The following is a 10,225-nucleotide window of genomic DNA, read 5'->3' on the forward strand; positions in this document are numbered from 1 at the left end:
CAAAAATCCCTGCAAAGAATTATTTCTAAGCAAATTCTGCACATAACTAAAAAAAAAAATGTATCTATAAACCCAAGTACTTATACTGTACTTATCACAGTTTTTTTTGTATCATGTATCCCTGCTGTTTTGCTGTTATACTCATACACTGTTAACTGAATAAACCTATACTATATGTTGAAGTACACAGTTTCTTTACTTTGGTAAAAGTAGAAATACCAAGATGATCGTACTTTTTGTAAAGTTGAAAATCTCCATTCAAGTAAAAGTAGAGAAGGATTTCATATTGAGTCAAATCAAAAGTAAAAGTACACATATTTGCTATTTGTGTGTTCTCGTGCTTGATTGTTTGATCCTGGAACCACTGACCTGGAAAGGTCCTGATAGTTGTTCCAGTTTTGCTTCTCTGCTTGTGTTTGCTTGAGGTTTTCAGGCCTCAAATGTGGGAGCACACCGTCATCAGGGTTTTTCCATGTTTTCTTTGCAAAGACTTTTTTCTTCAAAGTAATTAGTAACTGATGGGGCGATGAAATAACGGTGGTATAAGAACATTGTTATGACATGTAAATACTTTGTTTCTTCTTTCTTGTCACCACTCAAACCTTAACAGTAACTGACATGTTGACTCCTTCTCAGCTGTGGAACCAGTGTTAGCAGTAACTGAAGGGTCACTGAGGTGATGTGGATACTTTTCACTGCAGACATGATACATGTGGAGTCAATCATATCAAAGTCGGCTGCGATCCATGAAGCTGGGGCAGCTCCAGTACTCTGGTACCGAGCAGTCTGATGACTTCATGGGGCAGTTAATAGAATTTAGCCATTGTGATTTTTTTTTTTTTTTACTGAGTTTAAATATTGAGACACGTCAGTGTTCTGTAATAGTGTGTCTGACTTTAGAACAATAAAGTACAAGCAGTACTACAACCACGTCCTTCAACTTGCCTGCTGCACCAGATGACTTTAGAGTGAAAAAAGCAAGTCAGTTGGCAGGGAAACGTGTAATAAATGACTTATTTACTAGCCAAATATTAAAGCGTCCACCCAGACAAGTTTCTATCTATAAATAAGTCAACATTCTTCTTTTGGAAGGCTGACTGCTGGACACAAGATGTGTTGGCTAAAAAAAACTTTTCCACATCACACTTGAGTGAGCTTTTCCAAATTAATGTCCTGTTTCACTGATACGGCGATAATGGAATTGATGCTGTGGGGTCATGTTCACCTTGAAGAGCATATATATATATATATATATATATATATATGTGTGTGTGTGTGTGTGTGTGTGTATGTGTGTGTATATGTACCCATGACTCACAGAATTTTAGTACACCAAAGTACACTGGATTTTAAAACTGTCTTTTTTGTAACAGTTGCTCTCCTCTTCCCTAAACTTGGCTGTGTAATATTACATCATTGGAACATTAACACTGATACTCTCAAATACCTGCAGGTGCTGCCTCAAAGACAGAAAATGTCTCCAAACTATTGTTTCCATTTGTGAGGTCCAACCAGAGCTTTCGTGGCAGAGATTGAGGCAGAGACGTGGAGTAGGAGAGCATGTCTGCTATAATTGGTGTAAGTGAGGCATCCAGTTTCAGTGATGTCATTCTCTGCAACCACCATCCACCCTGAGATGTCGATGCATGCGTGTGTATACGTTGCACACACATCCTGCACTGAAGCTGCAGATGACGTTGTCTCAAGTTTCATTTTTGACTCATATAATTAAAAACTATCATCGGTCTCCATTATCAGGAAGCAGCAAACGCCACATCCACACTCCAACATCATTTGGGCGCAGGAGTCTTGATTATTTGTTGACGTTTGAAAAGTTTTTTGCACCTCTGCCGCTGCATGAACGGAGTTGGATTCCTTTAACCGGCTTCTCCCACTGCGTGTTTTCTGTGGTTGACATTGAACAGCTTGCCATGCCTCTAAATGCCTCTGGCTCACTTGTTAGTGTGTGAGAGGCTTTTTCACTAAACACCTCCGGTCAACGACCTGGTAACCTTTCCAGGGAACCTGTGGCTTCATGCCAGGTCAAGCTCAATACAAATCCAATTTACTGCTGAATATAGCCAACGAGTCAACAAGAACCCTGAGTCTGCGTGAGTAATCACCCCGCTTTGATGAAGATAAACCAGGTTTCTGGTCATGAAGAGAAGAATGTTGAACGTTTGAGCTTCAGTGTGTAGAATGGGGTTTGTGCAGAGTTTGACACTAGAATACACAATCATTAGCGAAATAAAACATTTTTCTCCGTGAAAATCAGAGAGAGGCAGTCCAGTGAGCGCGGTGTGCGTGACATCACCAGTGTTTGGACAGCTGACAGAGTCCAGAGTTCAACAGGCACGAGTATATTGAGAAAATTTGAAGTCACCAGGTCACAAACATTGAGCGTGGACTCGAGAGAGAAGTATGAGACGGCTCGTGTCCAGCAGTTAAACATTTGGAACAAGAAATATTTGTTTATCCATTTGAATCTTTAAAGTGATGCTGCATCCAAGTGGGTTTTTTGTGAGTGTGTGTGTGTGTGTGTGGGGGGGGGGGGGGGTTGCCTTTGGAGTCATACAAATAAGTTTTTAAAAATCACAAGGATGTTTTGTTTTTTTTCCCCCTCCTTCACTCTTTTAGCTTTTAGTGAGATGAACATGCCTGGCTCTTTCTGACCTCTAAAGTAACAGCAAAGTAGTGAGGAAGGGGGGAAAAAAGCTCTTCAGGAGCTCAAGCACTTATTTGTGAGTACTAAAGACAAAATACATTTTTTGGGTGCAGTATCGCTTTAATAAGCGAGAAGAGTATGTGGCCTTTTACACGATTCCATGTGAAAAATGTAGTCATTTTGCTTCACAAATTAGTCACTTGATCGTATTTCCAACAGTGTGTTTGTTCACCTACCTTTTAAGGCTCATTCACTTGACTCATTTTCTGGATTTTAACATTTTTAGCCACATGAGGGCAGCATTGGCATTCCTTTAGAAGCAAGGAATAACTGGATTACAGCAGAGTAAAGATCCGTTGCCTACATGGTCACACATCCTTCTGCATGGGTAAAAGTGAGTCACGCTAGTGCATGTCCACTGCTCATTTGACCTTTGACCTTCGACACAAAATCATCTTGTCTGAAGCAAATGCTGTTAACCATTACAGTGTCGTCCATAACTGCTCCGGAATTACAAAAATTCCATCTGAAATCATGGCCCCTGATCATAATCCCATGAGAAGATCCTCATATCCAGGTTTGATGCAGTACTTTGTTCACAGCGGATTTACATTAAGCTTCAACACAGCAAACACATGTAGAGGGTTTGCTCTCTGCTGGCAGCTCACTGTTACTGCAGGAATCATGTGCGGCGAGGGTTGAGCAGGTTCTGCGTGTTCTCATAGGAGGTGTTTGTAGAGTGGAGGGGAGTGAGAGGTGTGAGAGGTGTGTGCTCACCCTTCTGTCACATAAAAAGGCAAAATTACATCAGTAACATTTGATTATACAAAGCTCTGGAGCGGCCACAGAGAAGCAGGGCTGAGCCATTTAGCGTCTCAGGAAGTTCAAAGCAGATGTTGCGATAATATTCCCATTGGAATTCTATCTTTCATACAGAAGCTGCTGCTCAAAGTGGTTTACAGAATAGAGAGAATAGCAAAAACATTTAAAATGACATTAAAAAGATGTTAAAAGAGAACATTACAAGGGGAAAAATACCCCGGCTGCATATCACACAATGAAATGAAAATGAAATTACAGAGATGTGGTGTCAAGCCCACCAGAGTTCATGGTTGCCCTTTCAGTTTGATTCAGGGAGGCCAGGTGCACATTCATAACAAACCCAAAATGATTAGGGGGTCGACGCACTCGAAGGTGATGCTGTGAACAGTCATCGCCCGCTCGAGCCACGGGCGACCAAATATGGCACAATCATTAGCACAGGAAACTGTGTTAGATTTCTCCACCCTGGCGATTGCACAATCAGAAGAATGTGGGGGCAAGTGATGTGAGCATGCACTGGTGATGTCAACATTCTCCCTCGCCCTCGTCAGTTGTTTAACATTGCTGAAATAGCAGATGACAAATCAACCGGCTGAACTCTGAGCGTCATCAATGTCCGTTTTTAGCCATGTATACGGCAAAACTCAGCCCACTTGGCCTTGCGAGTCCTTGCCTTTCTCATTCCTGCTGCCCGTGTCGCCCACACACTCCCCTGGATGGCGGCGCATGGCCACAGCTTCCTCTATTCCCCTCCACTCCCCTCCACTCTTCCCTCACCCACTGACCCAATGGCGGAAAGCGTAGGGGGCCATCTGTGATGGAGAGGCTACTTTTAGTCTTCCAGGCTGCTATTTTCTGTTCGCTGATTGAAAAAAGAACCACAAAGCACAGGCTTCCTTATGCAATCCTGGTCTCAGTCTCTGGTTCCCCTCCCCATTGCTTCGCAGGTCTTGTTTACACAACAGTGCACTTGGCCACTGGCAACACATCCTTGAATAAAGAATGGCTGTCAAATTTAGACATTTCTTTTCTCTTACAACTGAATGAAAGACTTGGCGTATTAAAAGTACAGTCGCTCCACTCAGGATTTACCCTCTTGTGGCAATTTATTAGGTACACTATGAAAATAATGCAGCAAAATACACACCTGCTATGAATGCTCCCAGCTGAGCTAAGCTGAGTTTGTGCCAAGAACTTGGTTGACATTATACCTGCTAGTAATAGCAGCAGCCTATTAGCGTTGTCATTGTGAACATTGCTTCCTTCGGATGGAACGTTGACATGCGAACTTGTGTACATGTCTTGTGAACCCCATTTGAAGGCAGCTAACATGCCAACACTCACATTAACTCGAGGAACAACAACTGCTGGGGCTAGTCGTCATTTCCTGTTTAGTTTTGTCGGAGGAATTTGTCAGTAGAGTGAAAAAATGCTGGTTTTTACCTCAATTGAATTTGCAAAGATTAAATGTATGAAATATCTTGGGCTTACACTCGACCTTGTTGGACTGCTTTTTTAAGTTGAATTGTCGCTGAAATCTGTTGAGGAAGCACTTTTGAGTGCTCTTAGTGAACAGCAGCACAGGGCATTTCATGCATAGGCCGTTGTACAGAAAATAGTTCCTGTAAATTAATCTGAAAGTGGCTGTAAATGGCCCCAAGATAGTGATTCGAAAAAAGAGTTGACATTTCAAGAAGCAACTGCATAGTGGACGGAGAAAAGGTTAATATACCCGACGTGCTGAGTCACTCCACTGTACGTTGGCATATTCTATTGTATGCTTGGTGTCCAAGGGCCCTCAAGGCGTTGGAGGTCAAGTTCACCTAAAAAGATAAGAAATAAATCATGACTGTCTCAGCAACGCTCAGGCCCATGGGGAAGATCTGGGACTCTACGGTTTAGTAAGACCTCTACCAGTGCCACTGACACAGTTACCATGTCTGAGTCATCGGTGATGAAGCACCTCATCCATCTTATTTTCTAGATTCTAGACAGCAGCTAACAGCACGATAGCAGACACACCACTGAATCCTTCACCGGCTCCTGGACCAGAACTGCACCACGTTTGATAGAAACACCACAAAGCACATTGAGTCTACATAGATTTCTGTGAGCACAGCACCAGGCCAACCCTCCGTTTGGAGCGCTTGGACACCCAAAATATTTGGTTGGGGCTTTAATTCTTTTATTGTTTTCCTGGGCCCACGGATGAGTCTGTAGGCTCCAGAAGATTAAGACTTATAATTTTAAGGTTAAAACTTGTAATTTTAAGATCATAAGACTAACAATTGGGGAACTGGTGAAGTAACCATAGTTTGATGCGAGGGGCTTGGGGTTGTAACATACCTCAAAATATCAAAACCAATCATGTGGCATCGCATGACGGCTGATATCATACAAGATGAAAAGGAAAAATGACACATAATTGGGCACGTGATGGGATGAAACATGCCTTTATGCTGCACCACAAAGGGTTAGCAGGAAGGTCCATTCAGTATTTACAGACAAGATATTTTTAGTTGTGGAGGAAAAGTGAAGTCATCAGAGTTGCAGGTTAAACACAGTTGATAAAGATTGCTACCAAAAGTCAGTCTTGAGCCATGTTGATCCGGACCACATGACTTAAGTGTAGAAACATTTCAGTCCAGTTTTAGCACAAACCAACCACAGCGATCTGAGCAGCTCCATTTTAATCTACGTGTTTATTTACAGTGACATCTTCCCTGAAATATCGCTCCAGGGTTTGGAATTTTAAAACACACGTGTGCAACCTTTTCCATGTTAGCCTCACCATGCTGGCCTTTAAGAGCACATTTTCCTCTGCAGCATGTTTCTATTTGAGTATTATTCCAGTCATGAACATTTGCGTGGAAAAAAACATGTGGTGAAACTCTGAATGGAAAACACAACATCTCTTTCTGGGAACACAACCTTGATTTATGTCCTCCAGTTGGTTTCAAAAGTGAAATTAATGTGCAATAGCTGTCTGATAGCGTCATCACAGTGTGTGTGTGTGTGTGCGTGTGCGTGTGCGTGTGCGTGTGCGTGTGCGTGCGTGCGTGCGTGCGTGTGTGTGCGTGTGTGTGTGTCCACAACAGGTCATGATAACCTGGAGTGCACAGTTGACTTTTTGATTCCTGGTAAAGTCCAGGTAGACTGAGTGATAGAAAGCCTGTATTGGAACGGATAAATTCAGCAATAACTGATTTAGAATCACCACAAATGAGGCTTTTGTTTCAACTCGTCAGACATTCATGTTTCACAGATGGGGACAACAAAATAGTCTGGACGTCAATCCAACGATCACTTCCCTTGAAGCTCTGTTTTTGGTCTCCACCAACTCCGCAACAACAACAACAAAAAAATAACACAGACCTTTAACTTCAAAATGCCGTGGAAGCAAGTTTGATGAGCGTGATAAGACTGAGCCCCACTGAATGTGTGACAGGGTGACTTTTTAAATCAAATTTGAATAAATTCTGATTGGAGTTCGGCCCTTGCAGCTTTGCACGGATGAATTTTTTTTTTTAATTTTAAATAAATTGTCATCAACAATAAACAATCACATAACCCACAGAAAACCTGATAGGACAAAATGTTATTTTACTAGCAGCGTAACATTTTTGATACCTTGTGTTATTTGTATAATGGATTCATTTCAAAAGCTCCAAGTTCAGAATCTCTTTATCAAAGTGCATATTTAGATTTGACTCCAGGTTTTGTAAGATTTCTGATGAATTTGTCACCTTTATTTCATCAAATACTTCTTGAACTTACATATTTCAAACTGGGCCAAGGTCTCAGCTATTGATAATTTGCAGTAGTGGCCAACAGAGGGCAGCAGAGTGTTTTGATGCCTTCCACCTAGATGCCCTACCAGACGACTCCATGGCAGGAAAGAGAGCTGATTTAATGAAAGCAGCAGGAAACGCAGCATGCTGCGGCGCACCTCGTCACTACCTTGGTATGGAAACACTGCGTATCACTGAGGGATGAAGCTTGACTGGTGTGGCCAAGATGAATGGAGGCAGGGGTGCTTGGAGCGCTACTTCCTCCCTTCCCTCTCTTGGCACTGGAATAAATGCTGAGGTTGCCTAGCGACCGGAAGCATGGAAACAGAAGGTGTCACTTGTTACCTCAGAGCTAGATTTAGCCAAATTGCAAAAAAGCCACTGATGGGTCGTGTGGGGGCAACTAGATACTTAAGATAAGCAGCAGAAGGCAGCAGGAGAGGGAGATCAGAAAATAGACAAAAAGTCGTTACGGAGCCCTGGATTCACATCCCTGGATTCTTTAATGAACACATTTAAATATAAATTCAAAATTCTCCAGCAGATGAAACCGTAACCTGTTGAGGTGGATTTTCAACGGCCCCATTTTGTGACTATTACACACTTACGCTAATGAGATTTCAGGTTTACCCCGATGCCTTCAGCACCACCTCATGACTGCATGGACGGTGTGACGCCGTGATCGAATGATCAATGTCACAAGACTCTCCGAGGTCAAAAAAGCACATGACAGTGGTGTTTTATTTATAGTGTTTACAGCATGATACCTCTGTGCTACATATTTCCTGTTCTAATTAGCTGGCTCGCCGGGGTTCAGTAGCCGGTCTCTGTAGGTGGGAGTCAGATGTTATTGTTCTAATATGTGCTGTAGGAGGACATTAATTCCCTCACTGTTGATGTTTTGTGGGCACACAAATATGTTTAAAAGCCAGTTAATTAATTTCCATATTGAATAGTTTATTTGAAATGTGTCATGTGAAGACTCTTTTTTTGTGGAGTTACCCTCAGCTTAACTGTGCATTTAAGCATTTCTGGGTTGTTCTTACAACTTTCTGTTTTTCTGTTCTGCCTCACTTTCACAATCACATCATAAATGGCAAGTTTCATTCAGGCTCACTCCTGAAATGATCTCCTAATTATGTCTCACTCACTATGGCTCAGGGGTAGAGCGGCCGTCTAGCACCTGAAGGGTCGCTGGTTCGATCCTCGAACCTGGTGACCATGTCCAAGTGTCCTTGAGCAAGATACTGACCCCATAGTTGCTCCTGATGAGTAGGTTGGCGCCTTGCATGGCAGCCTCCACCATCAGTGTGTGAGTGAATGAGACGACACTGTAAAGCTTTGAGTGCCGCTAAGGTAGAAAAGCGCTGTATCAATTGAGTCCATTTACAATTTACGATGAAATCCTTGTTTAGCCTTCGACTCACAGACAGGCAGCAGAGCCTGGTGGGTACATGCTCAACTGAATGCGCCAGCCGGACACGCTAGGTGCTCCTGTGAGAGAGAGTCTAATGAGGAGTGTTTGCTTTTCGTTCAGATCAAAGTGTTTGTGGATTACTGAGCATTACAACAGAAGAAGAAAGATACAGGTTATAACCAAAGATGCATCCCGGAGTTTGACAGCCGGCGATTTTGGACAGTTTTGCTGTTGTTAGCTGTCACAGTCCATTAGCCTCAAGCTAAGCATACGTGGCTGGCTCTCTGCATTGAGAACCAACAATGTTGGTTTGAAATATTCAAGAGTTTGAGCTTAATTTTTATTGCTAATGTTAAACAACTGATCAACTGTTGATCTCAGTACTGGAACCCATCGGCTGATACAAGTATTTTTCACAGTTGCCTCACAACATTCCATTCAAATTCCTGCTAATTTTTTTTTAAAATTTTTGACAGTTTTCTTTTTCCTTTTTGTCTGCACCTTCCTCTTTCCTCGGCTCTTCTATTGTTATCTCCCCATTCGGAGTCTTTCTCCACCCCATGTCTTCCTCCTCGTCCCTTCTTTTTTCTCCCTGCATTTTTCCCCTCTCTTTCATTTCCCTCCCTTCAATAAACCTGTCCTACAATTTGTGTCACGCTCTCCAACCTCTCCAGTTCATCCCCATTAATTACTGTCTTCACGCTCTCTGTGGGGCTTCGTCCCTACTCTTGTTCAAATGTCTCCCCACAGCTCCATCCAAGCCCTCCTCCCTCTCTTCTCTCTTCTCCATAAACCTCCATCTCTGGTGCGTACACAGCGGATGGCTGCGGCCCACTCAGTCCTCTCAGGGAGCAGAAGGTTTGTCCACTCCCACTCAGGCTTTGCGTCATGGAACACAGAGAAATAGAGACAGAGGAGAGGGAACAGATGGGAGGAGGACACACTGGCTGCCTGTTTTATAACACTACTCCTCACAAAGCTGTGGTCATCAGTGCGACTAAGTAAAGTAGCAGGCTATTGTGGACTCATCAAGCGAGCCTAAATATAGGCCGGAGCTGAATATAGACAAGCAGGAACTGACACTTTTGGTGTGAGGAGGAAATTTTGTCACCCGCTTGAAAGGTTCATGAATGATGAAAAGACGCAGCAAAAATGTCACAATGCTCATAGGAACTTTTAAGAAAAATGATAAACCCCAGTGTGACAAACACACCACAATCATATCTGTGCTTTTTTATTTTCAAGTGTACAGCTTTTGATTTTCAGATTGTGAGCTCACAGACCAGTTGAGGACTTCTAGTGAGGGTGTCTGTACTAGAAGAGTGGTGTAACCATAGCGACATGATGCACATCAGTGCATGACATCATAACTGACACAATTATTTGCATTTACGCAAGTGGAAAGACAATTCAGACCCATTCTGCTATTACTTCCTCAGCTCCATCCAGCTCCTTCCTCTCACTTTTAATGAGCGTTGCATAAGATCCTGGTCAAATGATGATTATAAATGCATATCTTATAAATGGCAC

This window comes from Aulostomus chinensis, chromosome 17 (assembly GCF_037954235.1).
Source record: "Aulostomus chinensis isolate RoL2024-O1b breed Wild chromosome 17, RoL_Achi_v1.0, whole genome shotgun sequence".
NCBI classification, from domain to species: domain Eukaryota; kingdom Metazoa; phylum Chordata; class Actinopteri; order Syngnathiformes; family Aulostomidae; genus Aulostomus; species Aulostomus chinensis.